At 31.6% G+C, this 10852-nt stretch overlaps 1 pseudogene; it reads left to right on the top strand.

Annotated features, from left to right (window-relative positions):
• The first annotated feature begins 9002 nt into the window (after positions 1-9002).
• Positions 9003-10852, top strand: part of LOC128159392 (uncharacterized) — a 30877-nt pseudogene continuing 29027 nt past the window's right edge.

The following is a 10852-nucleotide window of genomic DNA, read 5'->3' as shown; positions in this document are numbered from 1 at the left end:
GTATATATATACATGTACATGTATTAGTTTGTGTTTTGTTCTATACTATTCATGTTCAGGACTGTAGTATGGCTTAGTCTTATTTTAAATTACATTAAAAAATTGTCAAATATATGACTTGGAACCCCCACCCCCAAACAAACTCAAATATAAACTGTTCTCTCTCCCCCCCCCCCCCCCCCCTAATTGTCGAATGATCAGAATTAAAATCAAAATATAATTTGGGTGTCTAAAAACTTTTATAAACTGGTAAAAAATGTTATTCTTAAAAAAAATTAGATTACACCTTGCATAATTGACAAATGATCTATTGAGATACGATCAGAGGTCATATTTCTACCTTGGGATCAATAAGTAGTACTCATTGACAAGTTAAAATTAATTACCCGGTAATAACAATAAATGATTCAAATTATAAATGTTTATACTCCACATTCATCCCCCCCCCCCAATCTAACCTGCTTATAAAGATTCAGTCTTCTTAATACATTCTTACATGTGTACAGTAGCAAATTTTAAATCATTTCTTGATTGCTTTTTCTCTCGTGATTCACATTAACATTTTGGAAATTGCTTAATTCAATTTTTTAAGATTTATAAACAAAATGTTATATTATGCATCACTGCCATGAGTATTCACCTAATTGGGGGCAATTGTAAAGTCTCCTAAACAAAGCAGTGACGTACATCATTAGGCTAGGAATTACCCACATGGATCAAACACTACTGTATAACATATGAATAAGATAAAAGACATTATTATTTCTAGTTCTAAAATGTCAGGGTGTCTCCAAGGGGGCATAATCTTACAATACAATTTTACTCGCAATGACACAAAGAGCAAAAATAAATTAAACGGTTTAGGGATGTGGATCTCAGATCTCAGAATTTAACAAAATATACAGTGTATCATATCATTTCCTATTTCATAAAGGCAGGGTGGGGGTTGGGGGAGGGGGGGGGGTTAAAGACAACACCTGGGGGTCACTAATGTACTTTACACCAGTTGATGCATCATAATGACTTTAGAAGATATTTTGTATTTTCCTGTTTCGTGGGGTCAGAACAGTCCCATAAGGTCATGACCTACATTGTATTTGATGCAATATAATATACATTAAGAAAGAAATACTCCTTCCTTCCTATTATAACTCATATAAAAAATATAAGTGTCTACACTTACTTACATATGTAATACACAAATTTAATAAGAAATTGTTTATACAGGGTCAATATGGGGTCAACTCAACAGTGCATGCAGTCTGACAAATGAAAAAAATAACTTTTGCAACTAAAATGACAGAAACTTTACAAATGCGATAGGATAGGTAACGATGATAAGCTTATTTAAATATTAAAAGATGATGATACGGTATGCTGTCAAAGGGAGATTACATTTAGAAAGTGAAAGTAGAACTTATATACATGTGTATGTATGCTTGCAGGAATCCCATGCTGGCATCTCATTATATTGTGCTACTGCTACTACATGTATTATGCTTACCTAAATTGGTCAACATCATTATGATAATCCAATCAAAACACAATAATGAATTCCTTTAGCTGATCTTAACTACCGTAATCCTTTTCTGCATACGGAAAACACAGACATGTATGTATACCGGGTGTTGCTAAAACGCGGAACGGAAAACGGAACGGAATGGAACATATCATCACGTTTATCGCTTAAAAAGGGTATAGACTGGCCAGAAACGATTTACTTTGTATCTTTTATTTATATCTAATGAATGATTATCAACATGTTGCTATCTTATTAATATTCATATGAATGTCTATCAATTATAGCATTGTATTCATTCGGCTTTAGTTGAGTACGCAACGGAAAAATCAAATGTATACGAATTGTGAATCACTAACATGATTAAACGAGCAAATTAGCTATAACTTTTTACTTATTTCTCTTATATGGTATTGCTGGCATATTAGCGTAACGTACACAGTTAGTGAAAGCGTTGTATGCGTGTTTTGAGTATTTTTATATTATTTTCAAATATGATGTACATGTATATACTTACATCAAAATTGAATTTTCGGTGTTGAAGACGATCTTTTATCATACAGACGATACAGTATCATTGAGATGGAAGAAAAAAACCGTAGGACTGACGACATTAAAAATTAAAATACAGTAAACATTAAAATACCCGGTAATTTGTGAAACTAGTAATTTGTGAAACTAGTATTTTTAGCAATGCAAATTTGTTTACGTTTGCATTACAAAGCAGTTGTTTATTCCAGCAGCTATATACATATGATCCGAATAGAGAGCTCTAGACGTTGCCTGGTTTGATTTTCCGATTATATATTGGGACTATAGTCTGTCGATCCCAAAATAATCATGCAGCACATTTGGACGATTTATAATGGAAAATGTTGACATCTTTTCTCCATTTGGAAGTCACTCAGAAGACCTTGCACAATTTTTCAACACTATCATTAGGGTCTGTTAAAATGCAAAACCCTGTAGACTTCTTTATTTTTAGCCGTGTATTTATACCAGCTGATAAGCTAGAGAGGACGTTTTAAAGAAAGAATAATGAGAATGTTTAATGCTTCTAAAAGAGAATCGCTTGAACCCTGAGGTATATATAAATATACAGCAAAAAGGGAATCGAGGATATTTTGGGACAGAATATAGTGGTCAATGCATGTACTGTTAATTTTGAGGAAATAAATATTCTTGAATAAATAATCTAATATTGCTAATCTTTCAAAAAAAATTAAAAAGGTACATAAAGTATATCGTTTTAGCATACTTAACAAATCTATGAGGTAAATAACATTAGATAAGATTTTCCGTTTTCCTTCCGTTCCGTTTTCCGTTCCGCGTTTTAGCAACACCCGTGTATGTATACACTTGAACCCATCTAATCGAAGAGCTGGGTAAAACTAGTACCCGCTAATGAGACATGCAAACCTGTGTTGTGTACGTAACTTCAGACTAAGATCAGTCATTTGTAACATGCATGTATTTTTATGACCTATTCTTCAAAATCACTTGCACTATTTTTTTAGGTAAATAACAGCTTTAAGGTGGTGCAGGACACCTGCATATTGTGATGTACATGTATACTTCCTATTGAGATAAACAATAAAGTATGTTGAATATTGATTAAATATTTACCCCCCAAATAATGTCACCTAACATTGAAGCGCAATGGGTTAGAGCGTTTACATGTCTGTAAGAGCATTGGGGTCCAAGGTGTATTTTTGGTAATTTACGAATTTTCATGGGGAGGGGGGGGGGGGGTCTGGACCCCTCACTCCCACCCCTTCTCTAAATCTGTGCACACGATGATGTTCATGTAGGCACACAGAAGCAAATCTTAAACCGGCAACCGCCACGGGGAGGGGGCATAATTTAATTTTTAATTTTGTTTGTAATAATTATATAGACCATTCTACTTCCTATGACATAAAATGTTAAGATTATTGATTAACTGAAAATTCTCTGCAAATAGTTCTACCCCAAATTGCACATAAAGTGCTGCTCATGTCACGATGTGTATTATCATATGGGCAGGGATTTCATCCTTCAGTTATGAAAATTATAATTTTTAAATGTATAACCGGAGTTTGCATGTAGCCTTCATTTTTAATTAAACTGGTACAAAACAGTGTTATTTAGGGGCAAACACATGGTGCGGGTATTACTGTCTAATGACAGCATCTAGTTAAAACTTACGAATGGAGATATTTCAGTGCATGTAAAAAAAAACAATCTTGGCCCAAGTGAAAGTTCATTACTATCCAAGTATATTTTGCGTGAAATACAGAAAATAAGCATCATTCATGAGGGTCTACTACATCTGGAGAATAGTTTTCAAGTACAACCCCAAATAAATGAGATATGAAAACTCAACAATAAAGTGGTGACTTTTGACATTTATGACATCTGTATCGGCGAAGATAATCTTCTCCATGTCCGGTGATCTCATGTCGCTGCGACACCTGATTAAAACATTATATTTACATTATCCAGTGTCTTTGCCTGTGATAACACTACGTATCGATTTTGTACTATATAACTCATAATACAAACGACGCCAAATCGAGGCGCCAGCGGGGTTTGTTTATTTATATTTAAATATTTAATCGTACGATGGCCTAAGATTATATAAATATAAGTAATAAGGAATCATTCTTTGAATATTATGAGGTGATAATTTCGGTCGGGGCGTGATCAAATCTATCATAAAGCCCTTCGGGCTTTATTGGATTTGATCACGCCCCGACCAAAAGTATCACCTCATAATACTCAAAGAATGATTCCTTATTCCTTATTTAAGTGTTTAAATAATGTTTTTCACTTAAGGTGGTATGGGACACTTCCATGTTGTGACGTATTGTTTATCGAAATAAAAAATGAAATTAAGTGCAGTTATATAAGTAGTTTCTTTCCCAATATTGTCATCTAACAGCGTAGCGCAGTAAGTTAGAGGGTTTACTACGAATCTGTTAGTCATGAGTTCGAATCCCACTGTGAGTTTTACAATTTTTACCTTTCAAAATATTTTCAAAAACCTATTTTTTGGGTTGGATATTGTAAAATTTGAAAATTCTAAACCGGTGAAAGTATTTCAATTATAATTGTACTTTAATCCACATTAATTTCGACAGATGTCCCATACCACCTTAAGATACCGGATTCTTTTGGTATAATAAGATTGTAAGAGTTTTTTTTTCAGTGAATTTAATACATTAGTAAAAAATCCATGTCTATTAGCTTCTAAGTTTCAAAGGTTGCTAGAAATAAGCAAGAGAGGTAACAGACCATTTTGTTGATATCAATTGCATACTTTGATAAATCGCATAACTTCAAGGTAATGGTTATGCTGAGTAATGACAACGATGAGAGAACATGTATATTTTGAACAATAAGGACGTTAAAACAATGCTATGAGAGTTTTAAAATGTCTGAAATGTAAACCATCACAATGTTCTTATCCTGATTGAATTGAAAACAAGGAAATAAAGATACAGCAATATAAATACAGTACTTTTTCAAATCATAGCGATCGCGATTCACTAAAATATGTAAGTATTTTTATCATATCTTACTATTTGTCTCTATCTTTCTGATCTCAAGTCTAAAATTAATGTACTTCATGTAAATATTTAAACAAATCAGCATGATAATTTTTTTCTTCGTGAATAACCACTCTAACGCACCCATTACTAATCACCGTCACATTTTTGGCATTGCTTAGGAAATATGTTTTTACTCCCTTGGGAGAAAATAAACTTTCTGTGGTCTTCATAGCTAATAAATAGGTATACAATAAAAGCTGGTATAAAAATCAACTGACAGAAACTTCGTTTTGATTTGTTTTAGTTTTTTAGTATAAAAAGTTTAAGAATCAGTTTATATATTTAGTATAACTCATTTTTTTCACAATAAAGCAAATATTTTGAATTATAGTTATTGTGGTTAATTAAAACCGTATCGATTAATGAATGATGTTAACAGATGATAAACAGTTTTGTATAATTACTAAGCCTCAGATGGTCTTTGTATTATTAAAGCGTCGGATTGATTTTCTAGGCATACTTTTCGGGAAGAAAATGAATATAAACTTATATGTTACAACATTTAGAAAACCCGTTGTTAAAATATGACATGAAATATCACTTTCTTTAACCTAATAATTATTTCAATACAAAAACTAGGTGATGTTATTTCATTTTATGAATACCGGAGGTTAGAAAATTGGTTACATATTTCAGAACCGGGAAGTCAATTTGATGATACCTACAAACTAATATTCAAACATCGACAAGGTTACGTGCTCTGTTCCAGAGTATCAATACGGACATGTTTGTATGTATAAAATTTGTATTTAATGAATATACATATAGGGACAATAACTTGCATGTGTTGTTATATTAAAACGGATGCCTCTATTTGGTACATGTATTATATCAATACTTATACTAAAAGTGAATGGAAGTAAGCCTCTTAATATGACAGTGACTAGAAACAACACTGTTTTTGACATCATTAAATACCTTTTGTTAAAAAGTCATACATGTAAAATGTGTTTCAACAGGGGTCATCAAATTGTTTACATGACATACAAAGGCAAATGATCCATTACTGAAGTATCCATACGGTAAGCAGACAAAAAGACAAGTAGTCAATATTTTTTTCATTGACAGTGCGTCTGAACTGTATGTTCAAAGTTTAGCGATTCCCTGATTTTTGTTTGATTGACTAACAGAACAAGAATTTACAATCAATGACGTAACCAAAGGGGCTTTCAAAGGATAACATTTCATTTTCAGGTCATCTTTAGTGTTTTACTTTTTTGGTTATGGGGGTCAATTTTTTCTCGCATAACATATCATTTCTTTTGCATGAGAGTGTACGCTATCGAAAAAAAAACACAATGCAGTTTTTAAGGTAATTTGTTTATAAACTCAAGATTTGAACAAAGTTGCCATGTGTGTAATGTCGATATGAGGGCGTTAAAGCACGTTAAGTATTTTTTTTAGCAAAATGAAAATAAAATTTTGCTTGGTTAAATATCAAAACGAGTTTATTATTCTTCTCGATTGCATATTTATGCCGGACGGAAGGTTTCATCCCTTGCACTACACATATATTGCATAATAGCGAGGAAGATAGATACATTCCCTAAAGAAGATATAAGCCTCCTTGAGACGTCTGTATTGCCCTCCGCTTTGGGTAATATTCTTCTCTCGGGTCTAACATAATCAATGTTGATTTCAACTCCAGTCAATATTTGTAAATCAATGTATTTAGATCATAACATATAAGTAATAAAGTTTCTCCTTTAAAATTATAAATAGAATATCCAATTTTATCGGATAAGCATTCTTAACAAGAATGGGATTAGTTTTACAAAAATAAATAAACATCTAACTTTTTTTTGCTTCTTTCTTAAAATAATAAAAAAAACCAATGAATAGCAACCATTCATCATAATCTTACAATAAAAGTTATAATAATAAACATAAAGTAATGAAATGTTATATGGTTTTTACTGCCCATGGCATCCATTACTGTCTTATATATTAATAATTTTAAAATTGATTAAAATCTGTTTGTACGAAAGTCGATGATGACACAATATTAATATCACATTAATTTGTTTTACGTTTCATTGGTTTATGAAGAGTTATTGTTGGTTTTCATCGTAAATGCCCTGTAAAAAAAAAACCCCAAAACAAATCTCGAGTGTTGGTTGAATTTGACACAAGGAAGTAAAAGATCGTATACAAATTACATAAACTTTAATCGTAACACATACAGGGATTTTCCTTGATATGGCGACTGTGTTTAAGTATAACATAATATGTAAGTATTTATTCTCTGTTTTCTACACTACTTGTCTATATCTCTATTTGTCGACTTAACTCAAAATAAATATTCTTCATTCATATGGTTTCAACCTTTTAACTGTTTATATTAACGCATGCATCAAAAATATGTTCATGATAGGCTTTTAACATTTTTAGGCAATTACAATATGTATACGTAATGAAGATAATTTTTTCAACTTTCAAAGGTCCAATACATTATAGAATTCAAAAATAGTTGTAAAAAATAATGCAACATTTAAACGTGCAAATATTAAGATACCGATATTTAACATTTGTTTTCATTTTTGTACTTAAATAATGACCCCTTTTAAAAAAAAAAGTTATTTTGTGTGGCATCTCTTTGCAGTTTTACAAGCTGCTTTCAATGTCGATCAAAGTACATGTAGTGAATCTTCATTCAGGGGAAGCATTTTTGTGAGATTATCCTTTTCCAATATCTAATATTGCTGATTCCGTATCTAGTGTCAGTTAGTTTTGTTTATCTGAGGAGTTATTTGCACTGTACCAGTTATCGGATAAAATTTAATAGTGTTTCCCCCTATTACCTCGCCTCTTGATATTTTGGGATTAGACTTTATCCATCTATTAGATTATATCATTATTTAGGACCCAAAATATCTTGTTTATGTACTTTTTTTTGCATGCCCCGAATTTGCCGAGTTTTAATGATTTACTTTACCAGTTATCGGCGTCGTTTCTGTTCAAAACATGGTCCCTTGGGGTAGGGTGGGACCATAATTGGGAGATCAATTTTTACACAAAAGGGGTTTGGTAATATATGGATAAAAACTTTTTGTGTAAGATATACCGTACTTAACTGTCAGGATGTTTTGAATTTGATATTTTCATGCGAATTCAAGCAAAGTTATGGTTATTATTGCTCAGGTGAACGGTGTGACCTCTGGGCCTCTAGTTAAGGTTAACAATGCTTTGGTAAGACATTTCTAATAATCAACCAAAATCTGAGTGTCAGTCGTCGAGTTATAAGCGAGTTTCATAGCTCATAATTATTGTTTTTTAAACAAAGCTAAGGTCATCTGTTTGTTTACATTTTGAAAGTTAAAAGGAAGTTCTAGGTTAAGAACTAAAATGAAAATGTTTATTTCTACTCCACGCAACACATACAAATATGTTGGCGTCTGTTTGAGAGGAACACTGAATTTATTTAGCCCCCCCCCCCCCCCTTCCTCTGATAAGATATTGTTGGAGACAAAACGGAAGTATTCGTCCCAAGGAAATTACATAACATAATCAAAATTGCACGACGATACATGATTTTTTGTTTTGTAATATGAAAAAACCACACTAAAAGGCTTTAAAAACGAATTGCCATTATTTCATTAGATCAACGTTGAGTTCGTGAGCTAAGTTTTGCGCTCAAAGCATTTTCAAAATATCCTCATCATCAAACGGTCTTCAATGATATCTTGATCTTGTTGTATTTTTGGATATAAATCACAAAATCAATGATATAACATTACTGAAGGTAAAACGTTGTTATATAAAGACCCAGTTAAATGGATATTGTGAATAATTAATTAGGAAGCAAACCCAAAATAATGACCATTAAAAACTTTCTGAAGCGTACTCTATCACAATTATCTTTCCTCAGTTAATTGAAAACCTGGAAGTTAATGAACGTATACAGAAATCCAAAACACTTCCAAGAAATTTCCAAATAATGGCGATTGTGCATCAATACACCATCATATGTAAGTATTTATTCTTTATTTCTTACTACATGTACTAAATATCGTTTTGTCTAACGTTTAACTATAAATAAACTAAACATCAGTTAATAATGATATAATCGTTCATATTAAACATGCATTAGAAATATGTTATTAAAACCAGACATTATGCTCAGTAGTATTTTGTTTTCATGGATTGGTCGCTGAAGCGTATTGCATGTACGAAGTGTACAGGTAACCTTATGTATTGTGTACTTATTTAACAGGACAATACTTTGAAACAATTAAAGAGACCAAAAGAGTTTTGAAAGGCTAGTAGGTCGACATGTTATTATCAGGTCAACTTATGTGATTAAATAACTTCGATCTGGAGATCAAATTTTTCCCCTATAATATATCACTGTATTTGCATGAGAGTTCACTCTATCCAAAACAAATATATATAATGTAGTCTAAAGTGGGTTTTTTTTAACTAGTATTCAAAACTTGAAAGATGTTTGCCGAATATGAGGATCATAGCAATAGAGAGTAAAGTATTTTACATCAAAACGGTGACAAATTGGTCTTTGTTTAATATCAGAATAGGTTTATTATTCTCCTCCACTGCACGTATTTCCTGAAACGGAAGTTTTCATATAACACTATACATCTATTACATAATGATGAGGGGGACAGAAATGAAGACGGATTCTCCAAAGAATGAAAAGCCTCCTTCGGAGGAATAAAATAAAACAAAATATCAAATTATAGGGGATCAGCAGTTTCAAGAGGAATGGAGTATAAAAAATAGGCAAATATATCCCATTGCTTTTGCGTAGAGAGGTTCACTAAAACATGTTCATAGGTTTGATGAAGAGTTATCGTTGGTTTTTACTGTAGAGGCAAAGATAAAATCCACTTATCTTTCATTTTGTGAGAAACTGTTTATCGTTTTTCTCACTTAGCAGTTTGTCTTCACCCTCCCCCCCCCCTCCCCCACCCCCCCCCCCCAAAAAACCCCAAAAAACAAAACTTCCCTGTTTATTCTAACTTGAATTTGCCTGTCAGTTATTGTTGATTTGTCCAATCGTTTTGAATTTTAACCAGTCTTGCCCAACTTACGCCCAATTCCATTCAGGAAAAGTTAATCTTACTCTGTATTCCAATATGATGTATCTGTAATTTAGTTACAATGAAGACAATTAAGGAATGTAGTCGTAACATCTGTCGTAAAGAGCAATAAAACAGTTTATATAGCATTTATTTTCATACTTTGATTTCCTCATGTGTTTCTAATTTATTTACTTTAATAATGCTCTGTTGATTAATCAATAAAACATGAATGTTAATATTTATTTACTTGTTTTTATTTTATTGGTAGATTTTACTCTGATTATACACGAATCAATGTCAAGTTCCATCAATAGGTAAGAAAATAGTGAAAGACAATACTAAGTGACTACCAGTATGTTGAATATATATTGAATATTTTTGATTTATAATTAAATATAATAGCTTGACTTGATAGAATGTAATTAAATCAGAATTTTTTATACTAAAAGTATGATTTAGCAAATTAACAACTATTAGTATTTAAAATAAAAGTTAACCAATAACATTGTGTTAGACCTTAATAATTCCTTATGTACTACTCGCCATTTAATCACATTATTCGAAACATTTTTAACAATCCTTTTTTTTCAACATTCGTATCAGAACAAAACAATATTTTTTAAAAGCAACGCAAACCATAAACATGAAAATAAATATACAACTTATGTTTGTATGTTGTATGGCAAATAATAACATTGTTT

The sequence above is a fragment of the Crassostrea angulata genome, chromosome 8, assembly GCF_025612915.1.
Source record: "Crassostrea angulata isolate pt1a10 chromosome 8, ASM2561291v2, whole genome shotgun sequence".
Lineage (NCBI taxonomy): Eukaryota > Metazoa > Mollusca > Bivalvia > Ostreida > Ostreidae > Magallana > Magallana angulata.
The sequence above is the reverse complement of the archived record's forward strand: the minus strand, read 5'-3'. Positions and strand labels throughout refer to the sequence as shown.